The 26,936-nt window shown below is 39.4% G+C and overlaps 1 long non-coding RNA gene across 1 annotated transcript in view; it reads right to left on the bottom strand.

Annotated features, from left to right (window-relative positions):
- Positions 1–5,291: 5,291 nt before the first annotated feature.
- The window catches only part of LOC105871559 (uncharacterized), a 53,127-nt gene continuing 31,482 nt past the window's right edge, over positions 5,292–26,936 (bottom strand). The window contains exon 6 of the long non-coding RNA XR_012918491.1: positions 5,292–5,480. This is a non-coding gene — a long non-coding RNA (uncharacterized LOC105871559). The remainder of the gene's footprint in view (positions 5,481–26,936) is intronic.

Raw genomic sequence — 26,936 nt, forward strand, 5'->3', positions numbered from 1 at the left:
TAGGAACAAGGCACCCCCATGCTCTATGCCTTGCTATGAGGTAATACCTGCAGGGATGCCCCAATCCTGGACTACAGGGGAAAGAGGGCCTTGCAAATAATTCAATGGCTGTGGGTCTTGTTTCCCCCATCTGTAAAATGGGAATAAAATTAGCTCCTTCATAGCACTGATAGGTGATTGAAATGAAATGATACTTACCTACCACTTCGTTGAGTTTATGAGAAAAAATATGACACCTGTCAAAGGTCTTATGTTTTCTTAGGGACACCACATGTGCCCCAAATGGTAGCTAACATATTTATTATCACAGTATTTCCTCAACTCTAAGGTATCATGGGTTGAAATGTATATATTTGATTTCAAACCATCTTTTTAGGGAGTAGAAGAAGGGAAAATATGTTAAATCTACTCTCAGACTATAAGAAGGAAGATGACCACAGATATCTTAACTGCTAAAAAGGTACTTCCGAGAACTGAAGAAATATGGTAGATAGTAAATACTATACCTCAAGAATCGGTGGATTCTGCTTGATTTCTTTGGAATGTAAACCCAAACCAAGTCCCTGTAAGTCAGAGACGGCAGGATATCTGCGTCTGCCAAAGAAAGGTCCTGCTCAGCCCTGGAGGATGGAGCAGGACCCTAGAGTACACACACAGATGCCAGATATGGAAACCCAGGAACAAATCACCCTTCACAGTAAACTCGCTCATTGTCTGAGCAGAATCGTGTTCTTTTAAAAATAAAACTGTGAGTGGGAGTGCTTGCGTTCTGGAATAGAGTCTTTTTTTTCTTCCCTTCATCCCATGTTCCTTGGCTACATGCTATTATGTGATATTCAGGACTGTCAAACCTTCTGGAGCCATAAGCATTTTTCAGACAACCAATCTCAATATGCATTATCAAAATTAGATCTTTTCTCTGCAGATGACAATTACGTATTATATGGTTACACACTTATGAGTCTGTGACACCGTATTGTTAGACTTGGGGTATTGACTTTTAACAATATGTTACCTTATTATATTTGTTGTCGCATTATGCATGGATTGCAGCATTTGTCCCATGGCCCCACTCAGGCTGCAATTAGTTTCTCAGTAAGTGTCAAACAGCGTTGGGGGGAAGAGTGGGTGAAAGGTAACCTAGAGATGATTTTCTTTTGCGACTGTCATTTAACTATCCTATTCCCCCACAAAAGAACTTCAGGCATTTCAGAAAAATACAAGTTGCATGCTCATCAACAAAATTGCCTCTAAACAGAATGGCAACTCCAGTTGGAAGTTCAAACATTCCAAAGGTCTTGGACACCACCCCACTGCCACACAAGAACAGGTTGCAGGGCAAGGAGAGAGAAGGAACAGGACATAAGAAGTCTCCGTATTCATTTCTATAAACACAAGCTCATTGCAGCTTAAACTCATAAACATGCTAAAAGGAGCTAGAGGTAGCCTGTTACTTTGTCATATATTTTTATAGGCCTATCTGAATGGTTTCAGATTTGACATAGTAACTGCCTGTTACTAGAAATAAACTGTAAGTCAATTCCATGCTGCCGTAACTCACTGCCCAGGGTTGTTCAAAAAGATTTAGTGGTGCCCATGATGGACAGAAAGCCCCTTGATGTTTTCATTTTCAGCTGGTGTTTTGTCATTCCTCCGGCTTGCTGACCTCTAGAGACCCAGAAGGAGAAGGCCTTCCCGAGGTGCCACTGTTGTCCCAAGTCAGTAAAAGACCTTTCCTTGCAAGAAAGCAAATGAGACATTCTTTCCATGTCTCTTTAGGTCTATCTGCCTCCCTCTTTATTTCTAGAGATTGACAATCATCATTCCCATAAGAGTGACCTCTTTCTGAAAATAAATAAATAAATTAAGCCAAGGTCACACATACCACCCAGCAGGAATTAGGTGCCTGGAAAGTAGCAATACCTCATCTCCTTGGCTGGCATTTTCTTTTGGCTCAAGGCTTTGGCTGCATCTCCCCCATGTCACGCACCCAGATGGAAAGTGAAAACTCCATTCAGCCATCTGGCTGTTTCTGTCTACACAATGCCATGCATCTGGAGCCATCTGGGGGATAGACTGAATTTTTTCCCTTTCTGCCTGGTTGTTTGGTGTGGTGTAGATGCAGTCCTTTGCTAGGTTGAAGTGCCTCGTAACCCCTGCCCCATTGGTAAGAGAAAAAATAAAAAGTCTAGGATAACAAGGCCTATTGCATCATTCCAGAAAATGAATTGAAATTTTGTGAATTACAGTATAAAATAAACTGCAGGGAATAATAAGGATTGGACTATTGTTTATCAAACAAAGCAAACACAAGAACTGAATCAAGGGATTATTTGTCAACTTAGTTTGTCCTAGACAGCTAACACGATATTCTCAAGGGCATATTATTACAATTCCTCCCTAGGGTTGGACATTAGTCTAAAAGACATCTCCAATGGACTCCTGTGCTCAGAATTATGGTTGAACTAAAAAAGGTATGACTTCTAAGCCCTAATTAGTGTCTCCAAAAAGTGACTCTCTCTGTTTCTGAGTTCATTCTAAAACAAATAATAGAGAAATTTATGAAATGCTTCCCAAGAATCATGTTCAACTTAACAGAATTTCCATTCACATTTCAGAAACTTAGTATATTAACAACATTAAGAGCTTAATAGTATGGGGTGAAAGGGTGGATATTAGGGGAATATAAATTGTGGGAAAATGTAAATAGTGATTGTGCAAATGAGGGTTTCCCTTGTATTATAATTAAACCTCTTGGAGTTCTGGGGTACTTTCTCTTCCTCTAGCTTTCTGACACTTATGCCTGGCAAGGCCTGGCGGCTTTCCCTTACCTTCAATCTCTGCAGACAGCAATGCCCAACTCAGTTTCTGGAGTTTTCATTCCATATACTGTTTGGCAAAATATAAAAATGATTAAAGAATAGGAATAGATATGTAAAATGATTACAACGTCTGGCAAAGGAAGGGAGGCAGGGAGTGGACTAGTCAACAGGCACCCCAGGGCTTGAGCCTAACCTTGGTCCTGAAGCTAGCTTTAGATTTGCCAGAGAAAGGATGGAGGGCATTTAGGGCCCAGAGGAGAAGAGAAAAGTAAATTTGCGAAAAAGTGAGCTTAGAGGATAAAAACAAAGTCCTTGCTGCTTCTGTGAACAGGAATCCCCTTGCACACATTTAAATGGCATGTTCTCATTTTATGAATCAGACCCTTAGTTTTAATTGCTTCTTGTACTATAGGCCAATTAAGGATGGGTCTGGAGGGCAGGGATCATTCCCACAGCCTCTGAGGTTCTGAGAGGTGGGGCTTACTTAGCCCGAGGCACCCATTCACACTTGTATTAAAAAAAAAAAATAAAAAAAGACTGAGTACACCATTAAACACCTCTGATAGGAATGCTTACTTTATATGGGCTGAAAGCAAAAACCGGAGGCCCAAAGTTCCCCTTTGGCCCCATCTCTTGCTTTCAAATAAAATCAATTACAACGTTTCTCCCTGTCTGAGCCGTGGAAAGCTAAACACCAATATATACAGATCCAGTACTGTATCTTGAGAAACTGCCAATAGGTTTGTAAATCCTCCGAGATCTCCCCTCTTTTTATCTATAATTGATTCCTTGCACCTTTATGCAATATTGGGGTTAAAGATTAAGAGGTTTTTTAAAAAAAATATTATATGTAATACCAACTGCATAAGATACACATCTTAATGGATTCCTAGTTCCTACATATTAACTCCAATGTTGTAAATTACCGAAGCAAGTAGTAAAACTTACAGGAAAGAAAAACAAAACCTGTTATTAAGCTATACATTCTATTTTACATACCTTGACACATGTATAGAGTATGTCCCCTGCTTTGTTTTCACATAAGAAAATTAAAATTTATAGAATTTACACAAATAATATATTTTCCAACTACTTCAAAAGCATTTAGTATCAGCTTTCGATATGATCAGCAGATCATTTGCACCCCACATTTCAGAGCTGAGCATGTCTAAATGTTAATTTGGGGGAGTCGGTGCGGGGCGGTGAGAGGGTCAAGCCAAACAGCACATGCACCTAGCCTAGCAATAGCAGAGACCACTTCTCGCTAAAAGGTCACTGGTTCAAATCCCACTCCAGTCAGCAGGACCCCAATGCCATGACCATTTAGTTGCTTGGGGATCTGGTGAATTGAGTTGCTATGGAAAATCTGGTCGCCATCCCAGCTGGACATCTAATCAGAACAAACAGATTGTTCATAATAAGTTACCCTTGTTTCTCCCAGCTTCCTTCCCTCCCCCCACATTGTCCTAGCACTGGAGCCTTTAACAAGAAACCCTAAGTGCCTGGACCTGGAGGCAAAAACCATCCTTCCCATTTCCAGAAATAGAGAATGCCAAACTACACACACACACACACACACACATACACACTCACACACACAGAGTCATGCAAAAGTCCAGTCACTAATCTAGTACCTTCTGCTAACACCAGATTCTCTTATAATTTTTTCCCCTTTAATACACACATCCACACCACTCCGTAGATAACCAACTAATTGAACAATATAAAAATAATTTCCCAATTTGTGATAAACATTACAATGAAACTTCCTCATTTTCCTAATGAAGGAAGGAAGCGTTGAGATAAAAGGAAAACGATTTCTTACATTTTGTTCCTGAGCCACTGAAATAAAATAGTGAACCAGCTTGGCAGTTACTACAGGGACCCAGCATGTGCTCATTAACTCTTTGCCAGGTACAAAGGTGTCCTAACAGCTCTGTTTTAATTCCATGATCTGGCCCATAATCCAGTGCTAAACAATAATTAGTATTGACTTGTTAAACAGTGGTCGAAGGCTTCCTTTAAGCACCTCAAATATGCTTTAAGTTCCACAGACAGAGAATCAAAGGAAGGGGAGGCATAGTTGGGAGAAGAGAGGGAGAAGCACGAAGGTATTTGTAATGTTTTTTAACTGTAAAGAAAGAATGGCTCTCCTGCCTGGTAACTTTGCACGTATTAACGCATTGTTTCCAGACCCACACTGGCACTTTATTCCACCCCATGCCTGCTCATTGTGTGGGAAAGTCTTTCCTTCCCTAATAGCTTGCCCCCACCCCACACTCCCTTTTACCTTGTCAGACTGACCAAACGTTGCACAATTTTCTCCCCTTTCCTAATGGAGTTTAAATTCTTTCCTGCAAATAGCTCTTTTCAGCCTATGCATCTAGGTTCATTTAAAATCGGCAATGAATGAAGACCTCTGGCACTGTGGATTTTCCGTGGTTTCGTTTATTGTTCAATTGTGTATTTGGATAAACAAGAGGGAGCACTGACCACGTTTGCTGGGGAAGTGATGGATGCGCCCATCTGGGCAGAGGGAACAGTGGGCTACAACCGGCGGATGTGCTTGCTAGAGAGATGCAGAGCTGGCTAGACGGCTCGCCTTGCACATTGCTCCCACCTCGTCACCTGACCTTGCAGTCTCTTCCTGGTACACCACTAAAGAGAAGAAGAAGAGCATTAGGTGCGAGACGTGACAACATTTTATTGCCTTAAAGTATTTCCACTAGCTTCATTCCCTCTGCACCTGGGTAGAGTCAGGGGTTCAGGATCCAGACGCTGTTCCTCCGTTTGAAAGGCTGGGCCTCTGTAACAAAGGAGCATAGTGGTCCTCTTTCTTGAGCAGATTGCAGCGTGGCAGGTTTGCACACCTACACCAAATCAAAGGTCTGCTGAATGTCCCTCCCTTCCTCCGTCCATCCATCCATCTATCCATCCATCCAGTCTATCAAATCAAGTGGTTTTTGAGCACCTTCAAATGTGCTTTAGAACAAAGTAAGATACAGCCCCTGCCTTCAAGCAGCCTTACAATCTGATCATGGAGAACAAACCATGGACCAGGAAATCAAAGGGCAGTTCAACAGTGCAATTAATGAAGCTCAATCAGTGAAGCACGGGTGTTTAGAGAGAACACGTGTTAAAGAAGTTGAAGATGGTCAGGTCAGGCTTTTGGAAAATGTGGGCTTGTGCTAGGTCCTGAAGATTGGGTATTATTTTAAAAAGAAAAAAAAAAAAAAGAGGCCCATTCTAGACACTTGAAGCAGCACAAAGACTCGGAAGCCAAAATCAGCTCTATGTCTTTCCAGAACATGACAAATAACAAAGCACACTAGGAGAAAACTCTAAATTTTGCAAAGCACATCCATGTTCCTTCTTTCATTTGTTTCTCCGACCAAATCTGTGGGGTGGGCATGGCAAGAAGATTGACATAAAACAGTACAAGATGATGGGAAACCTGTATGAGGTCATTGTAATAATTTCTAAGAAATATTATGGGGGTTATTCTGGACCGTCAAGAGCATTAAATGGATGAAAGAAAGGTATAAGATGAAGAATAAACAGGCAGTGCTGACCGTAGTGGTTATAGGAGATGAGAAAGGAGGAGACATGAGACTTAGTAAAGTCCTCTGGTGGGTGAGACAGTGAGTGGCACTAACCAGGGTGACGTGAAGAGGAAGGAATGTCAGGTTGGAGGAGTATGGAAACGATGATTTTGATCTGCATTTAGTAAATTCCAGCAGACTATGGAAGTGGAAATGGCCAGGAGGCAGTTATATGTAGACATCTGGCTCTCAAGGTCAAAGGCAGACTGGAAACAGATTTAGAAGTCATCATTATAAACGTGGGGTCATAGGGATCCCCCACAAGAGGGAATATGGGCAAGCATTAAACCTGGGGCATTCCATTTAAGGGGCAGAAGAGATAAAAGTGCCCATTTAATTAAGACCCATTATATACAGAAGGCCCTTGTCAAAATGTAAGAATAACGTGTGCAGGTTCATGGATCATAGATGGAAAATGAAATTGAAAAAGATGAGATCTTAGAGCTACTTAAGTTCCGCCTTTTCATTTTTCCAAGGAGGGAACTGATAGTGGAAGATAGTGGCTGCATCGTAATTTATTAATCCATTAGCATCTAACTATCTCCATGTTCTGTGGAATTATGTTATTAACTCTCCAGAAAACATGGAGCATAGCTAGACAGGCAGGAACATAGGAGTCACACTTACTTTCAACTACCGGACTTAGACTTAATAAGGAAGTGGCTAGTTGGGAACAGGAACGGAAGCCCTTAGGAAAGTCCAGATCATGGAATATTACCTACGAAGGGAAGAGCTGGAAGGGGATGTGCTTGGAGAAAGGTCAAATCACCGGGCATGCAGAGGGCATAGAGAGAAGTGCTATGAAAAATGGAAAACAGACACCGAGGAGAACATATGAAAGATGCTTCCTTGGCCCTCATGAAAACTCCCAGAGGCAAAGTGGAGATGGCCTGTTTAGTACATGCAGTCTAAGGGGTTTATTAGTCTGATGGCCACTAGACCTTCTAGAGAGGTCTGAACCACAGCATTTCATATATACTCAGAGATGTAAGAAATTTACCAAGCTGAAAGATTGTGTCGAGTAATGCAAAAATAGGGTTTGATATCAAATACCCCTAAGGTGAGTAGTGTGACCTTAGGCCACTTGTGTGATACTAGGTTCTTTGAGGAACCTCAGTAACTTATGTGTTAAATGGAAATAATCTACCAAGCTCCCTGGGTTATTGAGAAGATAAATAAAAAATGGATGAAGGTACCTGGCACAAAGTAAACTATCAACACACATGAATTCCCTTCCCGGAGGTACTTCTTAAGAAAATATTCAGCACACATACCCACACACATACACCATTCATGTTTTCCAATACACTTATTTCAAGATTCTGGATTTAAGAGAAAATTCACTATGCAGAGAGAAAGAACCTGCAATAGATCTTGGTGCCAGAACTTGAATGGAATGTTACTTGGTAGAAACTATTTATGGCATAAATAGGGGATTCCGCTGAATGCCATCAGTAATTATGATGGAAGCAAACCAAGAAGCTAAGTCAACAGTAAGTAAATAAATAAATGAATAATAAATAAATAAATAAATACCACCTAGTCACCCTGAAGAAGAAGGTTTAAAGATTAAATGTTCAGACCAACCTCCTTTTATCTGGGTGCAATTTTTGTACCTGCAATTAGTTCCCTCAGCCTTCAATCTAAGAATCAGCTGGTTAATTGTGCATGTAAGTGGCTAATAGCTCCAACTGGGAGATGGAGCAGGTTCTACAGGGTCACACACCTTCCTCCACACACGTTCTGCTGTTACACATTACAGATAGACATATACATACACACAAACACAAAGGAGTAAAAAACAAACAACAAAAAAAGGAAACATATGACTTGTAGCATTTCAAGGGAAATAGCATGGAATAATTAAGCCACAGTGCATTCCAAAAAAAGAGTAACCCTAAGAAATGTCATCATACTTGTGTCTCAGCTATAGTCATTGAGAATTATCTGTGAATGTCATCCCATTCAAACAGCCACTGAATTACTCTGTGATCTGGAAAAAGTGACCCCCATGTCTCAGAAAGAACAAGGGTAGCCAGATTGGGTTGGGGGTGGGGGTAGGCAGTGAATGGAATGAAATGACAGAAGCCAATTTTTGTGGTCACAGTTGGGACAACCTACATATGACAAAGCCATCTCTACTCTCTACCTTTAAGCTGACCTGATGCCCCAAACACCATGCACAGTCAGCCTAGCACACAAGCACTCACTGGTGTTTTGAGACCATCCAGCTCCACTCTGGACTTGGCCTTCACCATCCAGCACTCTGGCTACTAGCTCTATGCTGCCCCTTGAGGGGATTTTTGTATCAGCTTTTCTTGCTTTGAATGTGCTGATTACCTTTGGGTATTAGAAGTGTGTCTGATCTTGTCTCTTTGGGACTCAGCTCGTGGTTCAAGCAGTGCTCCAATAAGCCTGCCCCATCATGCACGATGAAAGAAAACCAGCTACTGTCTTCCAGTCTTAGACATTTGAGTTGTTCCCAATTAAAAATAATACTTTGATAAACCTCCTTATTAATCCATCTTTGCCTTATTTCTGATTATTCTATTAAAATAAGATTCTAGAAGCAGATTTGTCCAAGGCCTTAAGTTGCCTGAAAGTATATCTGGTTGGGCAACTGGGAACCTATCAGTCCAGCAGACTCAGCAGGTTGGAATTAAATGGTCAAGTTCTTCCCTGCATATCATTCAATTTTTCTACATGTACATGGTTTTATTAGATGGAACAAAAAAACCAATACCATTTTCATACAGGAAGCAGTATAAGAGGGCTGGCTTTGGAATCAGAACTAGAAAGCAGAAAGGACTGATTTGGAGCTACTCCAGGAGGGCAGGCCAAAGTGGGGTACTGCAAGGAGGGACTGATTAGTTGCCTGATCTTGGGCAACTCACCCCTCTGAGGCTCAATTTCCTTATCCATAAAATGGAATGATATTAACACCTGTTCCACACATTCAGTTCATCTGAATAAACATTTGACCATCTACTATGTGTTAGGCAGATCATAAAAATATTCAAAGGGGCTTTGCCTATTTTTATATTTGTCATATACCTAATGTTTTTTTTAATTTAGAGCTTAAAGAGCTGAAGGCCCATAGGGCAATAAAATTTCTATGAGATTTCTAGGACAAAAGTAAAGAGACAAGATTTGTAGAATTGCTCATGTCACTTGAAGGACAATTCCAAGGCAGAGTCTGAGGTTGGTGAGATTCATACTGATGCCCTACACATCACATCTCATCTCTATAGTCTCTGTCTCAATTCTGTGTGCATCCCCTGCCCCAGCCTTCCCCACCCTTCATGAGGACCACAGACCCACTTTCCAGTGTCCCACCCTCATTTGCCTTCGTTAAGCAATTCCAAAGAAATTCTTTCCACTCTTCAAAATTGCTCTGTCCTGTGTCCCACTCTCTTAGGGTCCTGACTGTTCCGCTTGCTGAATTCTGATGACACTGGTTCTCATCATGGTGTTAATGACTAAGAAATGTCTCTTCCCTTTCTCTGGACATTTGCATTTCAAATAGAGATTCCTGGAAAGCCCCTGCTTTGGGGGAAATAACAGGTTGAATGGTGGCCACGCCAGCCAGAAAGTTTTTTCCTCTGCACAAATCCATCATACGAGTGACTGCCACATTTGTCTATGCATAAAGCTGCATATAGCAGCGAGCCCTGGGTCCCTTGGGATGTCACTACTGGGGCAGGGTGCAGAGACAGGACAATGCAGAGTCTGACACCTCACCTACCTGGAAAATGCACAATGATCTCAGTTGTCAGAGCAAAATGCCCTAACCTGTCCAGTCCCCTGCTCTGTGCAGACCCAGCTTGGACCTAGACAGAAAGTGGCCAGAGGCTGAATTTTCTCCCTTTAGTTCCTTAAATGCAACCCTCCTTCCCACAAGCCATCACTGTGCCATCAGGGGTTTCTTGTTACAATTTAATTTTTCTCAGTTGCACACTGGGGTTCTAATCTGCATCACACCAGCAGTGGGAACATTTCTAAGAATCATTTCCCAAGACACTTTTAATATATTTCCAGTAAATTGTACCTCAACCTGTCCAGCTGGCTGGGTCATTTAACGGCGACACACCCACTGAGTCCTGAGGGCCCCTGGAGGTTTACCTTGGTGCTTTCCAAACAAAAAAGAAGCCACCCCCAATGAGGGGATAAAGCTTTGCTAACGTGCAAGTGCAACGCAGAATACAATGAGAACTGCCCATCAGAGAGGGGCGGGCCTGCTAAGGTTCGTTATGGCAAAGCCTACACACAGGATTAGACAAAAGGGGTTTTGAAGATCCACAATGAAATTATACCAGCTTTGGGGGAAGTGGCATTCAAAAAATAAAAAAAGTATATATATGTACACATATACACACATATATAGCCGGGTGATTATTTAAAGCCCCCAAACAGACAGTATAGTTTATCAAGTATTTTTAGCCAAATCCAGTGCTACTTTCAGTAACTTAGCGCACTGCCAAATGTAAACAAAGTTCTCATAGGACAGGAGCCAGTGAGCAGTCGCCCCAAAATCTGCAAAGTCAGAAGGAAAACATAATTAATCACAACTCACTCCTAGCTAGCTAGTTGAAATAATACCAAGGAGAAAGAGTGAGACGTTAATGGGGGGATGGGGGTGGGGGGCAGGGCTCCCTCCTTTCCTTTCAAGAGCTGGCGTGTGTGTTTGTGTTTGTGCCATTTGGATCCAAGCCCGTGAGATAAACAAGGTTTTTGTTTTTGTGGGTTTTGGTTTTCATTTTTCATAATCCAGTTTATTTGACTTTTATTTTTCTGATAATGAAGAGAAAGGGAGACTGTGGCTGAGACGCATTCCTCAAAAGTCCAAGCAGCGAGTCCAGGGCCTGGGAGCCGGGAGCCAGGGCAGCGGCACACACCCCTGCGATGGCCAGGAGCCTCCAGTTTCACTCTCTGGGCAGTTTTTCTTTTTTTCCTTTCTTTTTTCTTCTTCTTCTTCTTCTTTTTTTTATTAATGTCTTCCCTTCAGAAATCAGAGGGACAAATAAACTAAGGAATGGGTATTCAGTTATCATTTTCTAGTGGGAACGCTGCTGGCTTCGACAAACGTCCCTGTTCTTCCTTAGAAAGACAGAGAGTTCCATGCAGTTCCACCAGTAATAGAAGAGTCCGTCTGAGGGATGCAATCACCTCCTCTCTCCTGCGAACCCATCATCAGTGCCCACGAGCCTTGGTGTCCCCACATGGCAGGCCACGTGGCACATGGACGCCCTTTCAAGAGCGGCCCCCAGAGGTCCCTCTCCCCTGACAAAGCAAGCAGGAGGGTGGGGATGGCACCAGCAACACTCACACCTGCAGCCACCACGCCCGCCGTGTCCAGTTCACAAAAGTTCCGAAATGTTGGTATCTTTGCTGCTGCTTTTCATCAATGCCATTTAAGTGAATTTAGAATAATAATTTTATTAAAATGTTTTAGATGCCATATCTCCAATCCATAAAATTTATTGTACCTTTATGCAGAATTATACTGGAGTTGAAACATATAAATCAATTTATAAGGTCTAATGACACACAAACGCTTAAAATCTAAAGGCGGTGTAGTAAATTCAAATTACCATTACAAATGTAAGCTTTGTAGTCAGTGTGTGACCCGCTAAGGATTATATTTAACTCCCCTGAGAGTGGTTTATCATAAAACTTTATACTTTTATTGCAGTGAATTATTAAGTCCTCCATGACATGAGTCACTCCTCGCACTGACTATGGCTTTTTTAATGACACTATAATAGACATCTTGCTAATAGCAGGAGGGCTGCTACCTCTGCAGCAAGGAGAAGGGTGGGAGGAGGAGGGAAACCGGGAAAGACAATACAGGACACACGCATGGAAAAGCATGCTTCCCAGCGCACTCCCATCAGCAGTTGCACAAAGAAGTGTTGGAAGCCTAAAAACACACACCCCTCCATGTTCTGTCCTGGGTAAAACAATCACTTATTGCCTAAAAGAAATTCAATTGAAAAGTCACACGTGGGGAAAGGAAAACAGTTTCGATTTTCCTGAGCAATTTCAGTTTTCCATCAAAACTTTAAAATCCTCTCCCTGCTGCCATGCCATAGATCTGCTTCCTTTCATTACAATAAGCTCCTCAATGATAACAGATCACCGCCATCACATAACGTGTAGTGACCCAGAGCTCACAGACGTGACTCCCCTGCAACGCCCTCCTCTTCCTTATGCAGTGTCCACACAAGAGCTCCACAGCTGGAAACTCTTTCCAGAATCTATTTGAGCCCGCAGATCATCACGTGCCAGAATGTCGGAATTCCAAGCTCCTGCCCTGAGAGAAGAACCAGTTCACATGTAAGATGTCTCTGTGTTGCAAATGGTGAATAGACTTGTGTTGTAAAGGTGACTGATGTATTTGACTAAGGAGGAGAAGAGAAAATGGATGTCTGGACTTGTGTTCTATGCATCTATGTGCATGAGTGACTTCCTTATAGGAATTTCCCATGCATTCCGCCTTTGCTTTAAAAACTGCACTCTGGTGGTCGTCCCCGTGCTCTCATCCCTGTGGTCGTCTGGTCATTTCTGAGGCCGTGATGCGATGGCTGTGGACCCCACTTCTTCCCAGTGGCTCACCAACTGCCCTTAGGCAGTCATTTTCTAACACATGTTTCTCAAGGCCACCAAGGGAAGACTTAAAGAGCCAACGTATGTCTCACATATTTCCTCTAGCTGGGTCATTGTGAACATTTAGGCACAGAGATTTGGTGGGGTTCCCAAGGCTTAAATTTGACTAAATGGTCTGGGCAATTCAGGCAACTGACAACAAATTTTTCACAAACTGACTGCTTGATTGACTAATTATAAGAGTCCTATGCTATATATTTTTATAGGCACAGGCAAATACAAATTATATAAAACCTCACTTCTCTCTCTCTCTCTCTCTCTCTCTCTCTCTCTCTCTCTCTCTCTCTCCCTCTCTCACCTTAATATGAATCCATTTAAAAAACTTTCACTTGAAAGTTCAAAAGAGCTTAACAAAGTCAAACAGGCTTTTATATAAATTGTCTCAAACTATTAAGCCATAAACATTTTTCACCCAAAGTGCTATGAATTTTTCCCAAGGTTAGCCACTCTATCTCCTTCTCAGGTATTACTCCATGAGAAACTCACTGAATTCAACTTAATTCAGTTAGTATTTATGGAAAGTCTATTTCATGCCAGACCACTATGCTAGGGGTTGCATTTCATAAGCACAGTACCTTGTCTTCATAAAGGTGATGGTCTAGATTCTAGAGCAGAAGTCAGCAAACTATAGCCCAAAGGCCAAATTCAGCCCACTGCTCATTTTGATAAATAAAGTTTTATTGGAACACAACCATACCCATCAATGGCTGCTTTGGCATCATGATGGCAGAGTTGAATAATTGTGACAGGATTGTATAGCTTGCAAAACCTGAATTATTTACTATCCAGCTCATTACAGATAATGTTTGCCTGCCCTTGGTGTAGAGCAATGGTTCTAGGTCCTAGCTGACATTTAAAATCACCTGGGGAGACTTTTTAAAAGTACAATCAGAGTCCAGATGAATTAAGTCACATCTCCGGGTTGTAGAGCCCTGAAATGTCTGTTTCTGCAAAAAGAGGGGGAAAAAAAGAAAGAGAGAAAGAAAATCAGATTTCCCAGGTGATTGTGATATCAGGTCAGAGTGGAGGACCACTCACAGATCAAACAGATCAGACTGCGTCACGAGTGTTAAACAGACAGCAAGCCACTTTCCGAGAGAGCTGCTGAGTAACCTAGACACCGTCGCCTTCTCCAGAAAGACACACAAATGTTCTCTGCTGCTCCCAGATGTTCTACCTCAGTGGCATGAGTTGACTGTAAGACACACTGCCCCAAGGAGAACAGCCAAAATCTAAATTTTCTCACAGAGAAGATAATCAAACATCTGTGTTTCCATTTCTCCCCAGCCCGGTAGCTAAGTACATCCTGCTCTGAGTGAGTTCCGATATTATTTCTGTAGCCGGAACAAGTAAGCAGACCTTACCTACATGCGCAGAGGACCCATTTAACTCAACACACCAAATTATCCATCAGCAGCACCTGGGCCCCAAAGGACATCAGTGCTTCTCAAAATATCTGAAGAGGAGCATCTCTGCCTCTGGGTGGGATGGGGGCCACTCCGGAAGCTTCCTCCCAGGCCTGATTTCCCTCAGGCATGAAGCATGTTGTCCAGGTAGCTGTGGGAAGCATCCACCAGCACCTTAAATATGCTCAGACTCTGCTAATTGCTCCTGCAAACCAACCTCATACAGAACAAACTCAAAGTTTCCACTGAACCTGTGAGTTCTTCAGAGACCTGGAGAAAACCTCAAATTCAGGCAATCCGTATGGCCTAACTTACTTTTTACTAAACATTGTTGTTTATTGTTTTATTAAACATTGTATTAAACATTGATCGATTGTATTAATCAATCACTAACTGTGGGCCCAGAACTGCCTGGGCACTGAGTGAAGCGTATTCCAAAGCATTTACAGTCGCTGCACACACAGCACACACTCACAACACATCCACACAAGCACATATTTCACACATTTACCCAAGGAATGCTCTCATAACAAAAGGGACTGTATGATTATGTCCCATAGAGTGCGACTCTGAGTAGCGATTCTTTTCCCTCCCGTGGAGGAGGGCTAGGGCCTTGGAAGCAAGGCCAAAGTTCCACAGTCATTGCGGGGAGCGGGGAGGGGGCTTCCAATGGAGCCCACCATCCCTGTAGAAAAAGGAATACAGGCCTTGTAGCAATAGCCAGACCTGGGAAAAGAGAGATTTGTGGACTAAGGAAAGATCCACTGGGAGACCTAGGAAGGCAAGTCTTACACCAGACCAAGGAATATTTTTTTTTTCTTCTTTGATCTTCATCACCTTCTTCTCAAATAAGATCTTTGGGGGCCCAAAAGAGTCTTGGGTGATTTGGAGACCACTCTAGAGAAGTTCTCCAATTTCATGCTTTGCAAAGCACTTTTATAATTCTTATCTCACTGTGACTTCTCAATCCCATGAATTAAAGCATATTAATTGTCTCCATTTTTAAAAATAGGTAAGTATAACTGACTTTCTAAGAATTTAAGTGATTTTCCCAAGGTAATAAAGTTAGCAAAGAAACTGGAATCTTATTCCAGTTCTTAAGGTTCAAGTTCAGTGTCCTTTTTACTACACGACGATGCTTGGACAAGAAATGAAGACTGACTCTCTTGTCATGAAAAATGCCAGCCTGACCTAGGGACCTGCAAGGCCCTGCCCAGGCCTCAGGCCCCAGCTCTGAATATGAACTCCATCTAATCAGCAGAACTTCAAAGACAAAAGGCTCAGCCTCTCTTTTTGATCACCATGATAAATTAGGGCTCCTATGTTTTATTCACACACTCAAGGACTGGAAGATGTTAACAGAAATAAATGAAAAATCTGTATATTGCCCCGAGGAAAATTTTAGTTTGTTTTGCACAATCAATTCAGTATCTTGGCCTTTTGCTAAATCTCAGAAGGAATAAAAGGAGGTATGAAGGTAGGGAGGGAAAGAAATTGAAAAACTGAAACTGCAAAGATACAGCCCACGTTTTCATCCTGTAGCTGGTTCTCGCCGAAGGTAAAGGACAGTGGCAGGTCCAGATGGGGCCATCTAACCAGATTCCTTAAGCTGGGCCTTGACAAGAAGTTTAAAGCAGGAATTTACTCTCTCTGCTCAGGAACCCTGGCTACAAGAACTGCCTGCCTGAGCCAAGACTTCTAAGCTCAAACCTCCAATGGCACAGCTGGCTTGGGCCAGTCCCTCACACTGTCCTACAGACTATGGCGAGGGCTCCAAGTCACAGGTGAGGAGGGCCATCTGAGAGGAGGAAGGAGAAAATTTGATGTAAGAATTGAAATAAGAATAAAAAAAGAAAGTAAAAACAGACAGTGAAGGAATTAGTTTAAGGGATTGACAGGGAGCCGAGATCATTCATTCTGGTTTTCATGAGCCGTGGGGGTAAGAATGGCTGTTTGTGTTCCCACATCCAGAGGCTCTCCCAGGAAGCATTGACACAAAGTGGTGGCACTCCAAGACGGATTCCCGGGAGATCAGCCAGGGGCCCAGCAGGAGCAGCTCAGAGCCAAGATCCCAGGACAGAGACAGCCTGGAAGGGTGAGACTTCCCCAGCTCTGGACAACACTCCAAATTGCAACCTTTCAACCATTCTTTTCACCCTTCCATCCACTCCATATACCCCATTCCTGGGGAGCAGGAGAGTCTCTTTTAGTTCTCCACTTACTTGATTTCCCAAGTACATCACTTTACGTTTTGGTCACGCACGTCATCTAGACTGCTTCTCAGCAGCCTCCCAGTTGAGTGTGTCACGGAAGCCTTCAAGTCCCAGTGTAGGTCTTCTGGATTCTCAGATAACCCGTCCACACTGGTTACTCTTTCGCTCTTTGGGTTCACTCAGTATTTCCCAGGCAGAACTTGGGATATTGCATTTAACACGAAGGTTAAATACTACCAGCTTTGAAGGAAGCAGTACAGCCGGTGCCTGCCTGTACGTGTCTGAAACCTGGTAAGGACTTTCCCAACTACAGTCACCTTTTATCTCTATGGCATTTGTAGTCACGTCCTCTCTTTTGTTCTTCCTTTATTTTGCCTTCCTTTTTGTTTTATTGATCAATTCTTCCAGAGATATATTGTTACTACTTCCAAACGATCAGCTTTTGGCTTTGTTTATCTTTTCTATTGCATATTTGTTTTCTATTCCATTAATTTCTACCGTTATCTTTGTTACTATTTTCCTTCTATTTTCTTTGGATTATACTGTTCTGCTCTTCTGCCTTCTAAAACCAGATGCTTAGTTCATTAATTTGGAGCTTTTCTTATTTTCTGACATAAGTATTTAAGTCTACAACTTTCTTTCTGGCTACTACATTAACTATAGCTCCATAGTTTTGATAAACTATTATTAGACAATGCTAAGTACCTTGTGATTTCTCTTTTAATATATATTTTTAAATTTTTGTACATACAGGTTTTTTTTCTAGTTAGTCAGCATTATTGTATAATGTAATTGCATTGCAGTCAAAGGGTGTGGTCTGTATAGCAATGGCCCTTTGAGATTGGCTGGAACCTGGCTGCAGCGCTCAGTACATGGTAAGTGGTCATACGTGTCATGTGTCCTTGAAAGAATATGTGTTTGCAGTTGTTGGCTGTAGTGTTCTACACATGTCCATTAAATCAAATTTGTCAATTGTGTTGTTTAAATCTTTTATAGCCTTACTAATATTTCCTCTCTCTGTTCTATCAGTTAAGAGAGGTATGGTAAAATCCAAAATACTATGGTAGATTTGTCTATTAGTCCTGCCTATTTTGTTGCATAAATTGCAAAGGTATGTTACATTTTAGAGTTGTAATGTCATCCTAACGATTTGAATTTTTATCATTATGTGAGGAACTCTATCTCTGGTAATGCTCTTATCTGAAATGATAAGTTCAATCTCAAGTTTATTTTGATTAGAATTTGCATGGGGTATCCTTTTCTATCCTTTGTCTTTCAATCTTTCTGCATACTTATGTTTTAAGTTTATCTTTTATAAAGAACATTTCGCTTCATTTTTTAATCTAGTCAGACACCTTTGCCTTTTGATGGGAGAGTATAGCTCATTTACATTCATAATGATTTCTATTATATTAAGATTTATTTCTACTACCTTATGTTGTATTTTCCATTGCTCTGCTATTTTCTGTTTCTCTCTTGCAATTTTTTTCAATTCCGTTTTTTTAGATTAAGTCTTTTATTTCACATTCTAGTTCTCCCATTTATTTGAAAGTTGTATGTTATATGCTCTACATTTTCTCTTTCTATGGTTACTCTAGCCATTTTAACATGCAGATATAAATTATTGAAGTCCAAAGTTGATTAATATTGTTACTCTTTTCCCAAGAATTATAGGAATTGAGAACATTTTAACCTGGGTCTCCCATCCAATTCTGAATTATTTTAGTTATAGTCTGTTTCTCAAAAACAAACAGGCAAAAAAAACCCCAGACATTATTTTTATATAGGCAGTGTGTGCTCATTTTGTCCATGTATTTATATTTATTTTTACTTAAGATCCTTCCTGCATCCCAGACTTTCCATCTAAAATCATTTTTCTTTTACCTGAAGTTTATCCTTTAGAATAGGCTTTAATAAGGGTACTTATTGCTTATTTATATTTGTCTAAAAATGTTTTCATACAGATTTTATTCCTGAAATTTTTTCTATACAGAACTCAAAATTGAGTTTTGTTTTGTTTTTTTTTAGTACATAGACTGCATTATTCCACTATATTCTATTGTTGCTGTTGAAAAGTCTAAATACTATCTTTTGTAGGTAATTTTTCATTTTTTTCTGGCTGCTTTTAAGATCCTTTCTTTGTCTTTGATTTTTTTTCCTAGGTGTGGACTTATTTTTATCCTGCTTGATATATATTGAGCTGCCTGGTTCTCAGTTTTGCTGGTCATTCAGAAAAACTCTCAATAGTTATGCACTTTACATATTAACTATTTTCCATTCTTCCTATAATAACTGTCTGGATCTCTGACCTGATACATGTTAAACCTTCTAACTCCATCCTCCATATCTTTTAACCCCTTTTATGTATTCATGGCTTTGTCTCTCTGATCTGCATTCTCAGTTTGTTTTTGTTATTGTCGTAGATATCTCTTCCAGTTCACTAAATCTTTATTTAGTTCTGTCGCCTTGCTCATTAATCTATTCACTGAGTTTTTATTTCAATTATTATATTTTTCTATTCTAGAAATTTAATTTGATTATTTCATTTGAATCATTGTGGTCATTCTTTATAGTTTCTTGTATCTCATTTTTTTAAACTTTGGTTGTTAAAAATATAGGAACATAGTTATTTTAAATTATGCCTGATAATTTCAGTGACTGAAGATTTTACAAGTTTGATTCTGCCTTCAATGTTTCTACCAGGCTTTATTCATGATGCCTTGTTTCTTTGTGTGTTTTATGATTTCTTACTGGGATTCTTATCTGCTTTGTAACTACGTCTTTTGGAATATTTGGACATGGGTTGGAGTTGGTTTTCTTCAGAGAAAGGAGAAAAGCAACCCAGCTTCTAAACAGCCCAAAGCATTTTCAATAAAATTCCCTTTTGGAACTTTTTATATAGGTAGCATGAATTCTGACGTCAAACTCACATGAGGGCTAGGTGCCGGTTTTTAATTCTCAAGGAATATTTTCACCCTTCACCCAGCAGCAAAGGTGAATTTTACCCTAGTGGTACTCTTCTGCATTCTTTCTTAATCTCCTCCATACTCACAATGTGCCCCTTTGAGGTTCTACATTTAAATGCAGGACACTGTCAGAGTCCCTGCCTTAAGGAAGGCGGGTTTTATCTCTACCTTCCCGTGCCCTCTTATCATGGCAGAATTCAGTGTCACTGGGGTTCACCAGAAACTCTTTTTGGTGCTAATTTATCTGTTATATTTCCTACTTTGTCTTCTGTTTGGTCTCTAAATATTCCTTCCTTTTATGCCACCTGTGCAAAACATTAAAAGTAAGCATTGTTTATATTTCATGTAGCATTTTTTGTTGCTCCAATCAGAAGTGTTAGTTAGGATATTTAGCCTGCCACTCTGCCAAAACCTTACAACTACTATTGAGTTGACGCATAAACTCTGGGGTGGAGAATTTGAAATGGTAGAGAAGTAAAGATTAGCACACACACAGAGACACATCTGAGGAACAAGTATCTCAATCTCAGTTCATTCTGTAGATAGGCTAGTATACCTTTGCCATTTGTCCAGTCTCTATTTCTTACCATGTAGGTTCCCTTAATCTGGTCACTCTTTTCCTATACCTGGGTTTATGGAACTGAAATGATAGCTTCTTTCTGAAAGGCTAGTTTCAATATTTATAAATTAATCAAAAATCCCTTCTTTTGCCTGTTCTTTTGTTTCATATCTTCCTCCTGGCTCAGGGTTCATTCTGCACACATTTATTGGTCGCCACTGTGTTAGGTGCTGTTCTGACTCCTTGACAGAATCACAGGTCCTCACAGGAATTCTGGTGAGAGCCTTCTAGAGATGACAGCCCATTCCTGCTAGAGCAAGACATTTCACCTTGGATTTATGCACATCTGTGACTGTTATATCCAATCCCAGTAGGATTCAAAGTGTGGTCCACAGAGCAGCAGCTGAAGACTGAATGAGAAGCTCTGAGGTGCAGACCAATAGTCAATAATCTGTGCTTTAACAAGCTCTCCAGGCAATAACTAAACTTACAAAATTTGAGAGCTACTTCACTATCACACCTATTATTTGATCTCTGCTTTATTTAACAATAAAGTCTGGGTTGCACTGACCCAGATTCCTAATCCTAAAAGAGACCACTAAGTTTTTAAAAGCTATCCAAAAAAGGACTAGAGCCAGCGCATATACTTTCATGATCCAGAAGAACTGACAGCAAGCAGATAGTGGATGCCATTAAGGATAGAGCATAGCATTTCAAATGTAATGTATAATGTTTTCTGTTTTTTATAAACTGTAACATCCCTGCTGGCAGGCTCTCCCTGTTTCCCGTCTTGCCATTCAGGCAAACATAGCTAAGTTCCGTTAGTGAATGCAAGTTCCAACTAATCTGCTCACCTTGTGGCTGCACAGGGGACACAGAGCAGAGGACTGCATGGTCAACCAGCATGTAAGGTAACCCATTGCACCTCAGAGGGAGGGCATGGGGTGAGACACAGACACTATGCCTGGAACGAGCCTAGGGAGCCATCTAAACAAAGGGAGGAAGAAGAGAAGTGAATTGAACTCAGAGGCTCAGTTGGGCAAATAACTTCAAATATGGTTAGAAACACCCCCCCCCCCAACACACACACTCAACAACAGTTTGTTTCATGAGGCCCAGAACCAAAATCTCATTGGAAGAAAAATAAAATGATGTGGTGAAAAGGAAATGTTAGCCTAGAAAAGAAATAAACTAGTCAATCCAAAATTTAGTTGCAACTTTTCCCCACCAGAACTGTTAGGAGGGAAACCTACTCATACTTGAGAGAAAGAATGCACTCAAAATGCACTTGTCCTAATAATTTAATCTGTGTTTTCTTCTAATTGCCATATGTGCCACATCTTTGTAACACACGGATGCGTGCTTGACATGCTGAAATCTCAGAGTACTTTCCCCAAGTCATCTCAGGAAGAATCTGCGCCAACAGATGAAGTGGCAAAGACTTTCCTGGATAGATGCTTGTGCTGGAATTTATTTTCACAACTAAAATAAGAACTGAGTGAATTTGGCTTTTGAGCTGATATGTAACTAAAATGACTAAAACAAAATTAAGAGTCAACACTGTATTACAGGATCTTAGGAAATCAATACACTGGGCATGTTTGGGGATGAAAAACAAAAAAAAAAAAACTCTTTCTGGACACATTTGGGGGAAGGAGTTTCTCAGCTTGCAATGCAACTTGGAAGCTAGATGGATTCTCCTTGACATTTCCAAAAGGAAATCAAGCATGGCATTTCTGCTTTGTTGTCACATTCAAATAGCATCGACACACTTGCAGCAGAATAGAAAGCATCACCATTTTCCATTTTCCATCTCTGACAAAGAGCAGGACACAGAACACATTTCTTTTGCCTACCTTAGTCCCCAAACTTGTGTTTCCAAGAAAAACATAAAGTAATAGTGAAAAAAAAGTCTAGTGACACAAGCAATCGCCAATTCAGATCATTTTAAAGAAAAAATTAAAAGAAAGAAGGAAGAGGAGTCCCCACATGCTAATGATAGTTAGAATAATGGGACCCCCAAGATGTCCACATCTTAATCTCTGGATCTGTGGGTATGTTATGCTGGCTATGACACATGACATCAGAAAAAGGGTAATTAAGATTGCAGATGGAATTAAGATTGCCAATCAACTGACTTTAGAATTATCCTGGATTACCTGGGTGGACCCAGTGTAATCACAAGGGTCCTTAGAAGTGGGAAAGGAAGATGTGCATAGAGAAAAGAGAACCAGATAGACGGCAGCATGGGAAGAAGCTGGCCCCAGTGTTGCTGGCTTTGAAAACAGAGGAAGGGGTTGTGAGCCAAGGAAGGTGGACAGCCTCTGGAAGCTGGAAAAGGCAAGGGAACAGATTCTCCACTAAAGCCTTTCTGACATCTTGACCTTAGCCCAGGGGGTTTGTGTTGGATTCTGATCTACAGCAGCATAAGATAATAAAATATAAAGCCACTAAGTTTGTGATAATTTGTGACACTGGCAATAGTAAACTAATACACCCCCTCTCAAACACAATCTTCCCCTACTCTCTATAGGTTAACCACTCTAATGTCTAACACAATAGCTTGGTTTCTCTTGGGTTCTGAACTTTTGCTAAATGAATTGACTGATGCTGTATGTATTCTTTTGTGTCTGAATTCATTTGTTATTCCTTTTTTGTAAGTGCATAGGATATGCATTTTTATTTATTCAGTCTACTGTTGATGGACAAATTTGAGGCTATTACTAATAATAATGCTGTGAGCATACTTGTACATATCTTTTGGTGCAATGTATTTACATTTCTATTTGTACATACCTAGAGTGCAATGGCTGAATGGTAGGGTAAGCACAAATTAAGTGGGTCATGCCTAAGTTTTTTTTTTTTTCCAAAATACTCACATAAGCAGGATATGAATAAGAAGGTATAGTTGTTCCACATCCATGGTACTTGACATTGTTAGTACCTTATTTTGTTTGTGGTGGTTGTTATAATTTTGCCATTATGGTAGGTGTGTAGCAGTAGCTCATTGTGTTTTTAAACTTATATTTCTCTGATTACTAATGGGGCTCACATACCCTGTCATATGTTCACAGGCATTTTCCCCTTTTGTGAAAGACCTATCCCACTCACTTGCCCATTTTTTTATTTGGATGTCTATCCTTTTCACATTGATTTCCAGTAGTTCTTAATATAGTCTGGGTATGAGTCTTTTGTTGGTTACATGTATTGAAAATATCTTCTCCTGCTCTGTGGCTTGCATTTTTATTTTCTTTACAGTATCTTTGGATAAGCACGAGTTCTTAATTTTAATGTAGCCCAATCTATCAGTCTTTTCCTAAATGGTTAGTGCTTTCTGTATCCTGTTCCAAAATATTTCCCCACCTTAAAGTCATGAAGATATTCTATATGATCTCCTAGAAATCTTACTGTTTTGGCTTTCATATTTAGATCACAATCCACATAAACTTGATTTTATTATGAGGATATGCAACTGACACTGCATTATTATTGAGAAAAGGGCCTTGTTTCCCCACTGTGCCAAAGTGCTACTTTTGACACAAATCAAGCATCCACCAATGCATAGTTCTGTTTCTGGACTCTCTTAATCTAGTCATATACCAATACTACACTGTCTTAATAGCTGTAGCTTTATAATATGGCTTGCTATCTGATAAAGTATATCTTTCCAAAGGATATTCTTGGCACTTCACATTTCCATTTAAATGTTAGAATTAGCTTTCCCATATCCACAAGATAAATCATCTAGGATTTTTTTAACATTGCATTGACTCTATAGATAAATTTACAAAAAACTGACATCTTAAAAACTTCTATTTATTGATAGCATCTTTAATTTTTGTCAATAATATTTTATAGCATTTTGTATAGTGGCCAAGCAAATATTTCCCTAGCTTTATCAAAAGGAGTTTAATATTTTGAAGTTATTATAATGTTATATTTTTATACAATTCTATAAATTTTTTTCAGCACATAAAAATACCTGTTAGTGCCTTAATTAATGTTGTATCAAATAGTCTTGCTAACTTTATTATTTAATTCTAATAATGTATACTTAAACATTTTAGAATTTTCTATTAACACAAATATGTTGGCTAAAACTAATGAGAGTATTATTTTTCCATATGAACTTTGTACCTATTATTTCTGTATCTTGTTTATTGTACTGGAGGAACCTCCTGTACAATGTTGAATAGAAGTGATGACAGCCAGCCTTCTTGTTACATTTCCAATTTCAGAAGGAAAGCATTGAAAATGCTTTTCTTAAACACGATACATACAATATGCTTTTCATAGATATTCTATATCATATTAAGAAAGTACATTTCTGATTATTTGTGATAAGAGTTTAATATGAGTGGGTGTTGAATTGTATCAAATCCATTTTCTGTACCTATTAATAAAATCATACAACTTTTCTCTGATAGCCTATTAATGTGGCAAATAGTATTGATAACTTAAGAATTCATATTTTCATCTCAAGAGTAAATATTACATAAAACAATACATACAAAGTATATAATATCACTGAGCCAACTGCTAAAATAAAGCAAAATGAATAGTTAATTAATCTACAAAGGAGATAAAATTGAATCATAAAATACTCACATATACAAAAGAGGGTACAAAAAGTAAATAAAGAACAGATGAGACAAATAGAAAACAGTTTTTTGGGGCAGGTTTAAACTCAACAATGTCCTAATCACATTAAATGTAAATGGTCTACAACCTCCAATTAAAAGGCACAGATTGTCAGATTAAATAAAAAAGCAAGACTCAACTATGTGCTAACAAGAAACTTACTTTAAATATAAAGATACAAATAGGTTAAAAAAGAAAATATAGAAAAATGTATACTATGCTAACACTAATCAAAAGAAAGCAGGAGTAGCTACATTAATATCAGATAATGTAGATTTCAGAGAAAAGAATGTTACTGGAGATTTAAGTGGGTTATTTCAAAATGATAAAGAGATCAATTCAACATAAGGACATAGTAATCTGAAATATTTATGCACTTAACAAAATTTGAAAATATCTAAAGAAAAACTGATATAGGAAAGGATATAGGATATATATATATAGAGAGAGAGACAGAGATATCCTATATACTGATATAAGATAGACAAAATAACAATTATCAAAATTTTCAAGTATATTTTGTCAATAATTGATAGAACAAGTAAACAACAAATCAGTAAACATAGAGTAAAAATAGAAAAATACAAATCTATCAATTTTATCTAATTGACACGTATACAACAGTAACCTAAAAACAGCAGAACACATTCTTTTAAAAGCCACAGGGAATATTACCCAACAAAATAGAGACAGAGGGAAATTACTTTAATATAAAAAGGCCATGTATTAAAAAACCCACAAGTAGCATCATACTTGATGGTAGAAGCTGAAAGCTTTTCCTTTAAGATTAGAGCCCAGAAAGGATGCTTGCTCTAACCACTTCTATTCAACATAGTACTGGAAGTCCTAGACAGAACAATTAGACAAGAAAAATAATAAAAGACAGCCACATTGGAAAGGAAGAAGTAAAATTACTTCTATTTCATGGAAAACATAATCTTCTATGTAGAAAACTCTAAGACTGGGTGTGGTGGCTCACATTTGTAATCGCAGCACTCTGCGAGGCTGAGGCAGGAAGATTACTGGAGACCAGGAGTTTGAGACAAGCCTGAGCAACATAGCAAGGTTCCATCTCTATAAAACAAATTTAAAAATTAGCTAGTTGTGGTGGCATACACCTGTAATCCCAGCTACAAAGGAGACTGAGGTGAGAAGATGGCTTGAGTCCAGGAGTTTGAGGCTACAATGAGCTATGATCATGCCACTGCACTCCAGCCTTGGTGACAGAGCAAGTCCCTGTCTCTAAAAAAATAGAGAGAAAAAAAAACTCTAGAGATTACACATACACACAATAAAAAAAACTGTTAGAACTAATGAACAAATTTTAAAAGTTGCAGGATATAAAATCAACACTCAAAATTAGCTGCCTTTCTATAAAGTTACAATGAACAATCTAAAAGGAAATTTAAAACACAATTCCATCTATAATAGTATCAAAAAATAAAATACTTAATAAAATTAACTAAGGAGGCAAAAGACTTATACACTAAAAACTATAAAATGTTGCTAAAGGAATTAAGGAAGACATACACAATAAATGGAATCACATCTTGTGTTCATGGATTGGAAGACTTATTATTTTTAAGAAGTCAATACTAGCCAAAGTGAACTACACATCTAATGCAATCTCTATCAAAATCCCAGTGGCATTTTTGGACAAATATAAGAAAACACATGAAAATTCATATGGAACCTCAAAGACGTTGACCAGCCAATAATCTTGAAGAGCAAAGTCAGAGGTATCACACTGTCTGATTTCAAAACTTATTATTAAGCTACAATAATCAAAACAGTGTGATACTGGCATACAACAAACATGTACACCAATGGAATAGAACAGAGAACCCAGAAATAACCAATGCAGATAAGGTCAAATGATTTTTGACAAAGATATCAAGACCATTCAATAGGAAAAAGACAGTCTCTTCAACAAATGGTGCTGGGAAAAGTGGATCTCCACATGCAAAAGAATGAAGTTGGGCTCTTCCTCTACAGTGTTCAACTCAAAATGAATCGAAGACTTAAACATAAGACCTAAAACTATAATACTCTTAGAAGAAA

This window comes from Microcebus murinus, chromosome 3 (assembly GCF_040939455.1).
Source record: "Microcebus murinus isolate Inina chromosome 3, M.murinus_Inina_mat1.0, whole genome shotgun sequence".
Classification (NCBI taxonomy): Eukaryota; Metazoa; Chordata; class Mammalia; order Primates; family Cheirogaleidae; genus Microcebus; species Microcebus murinus.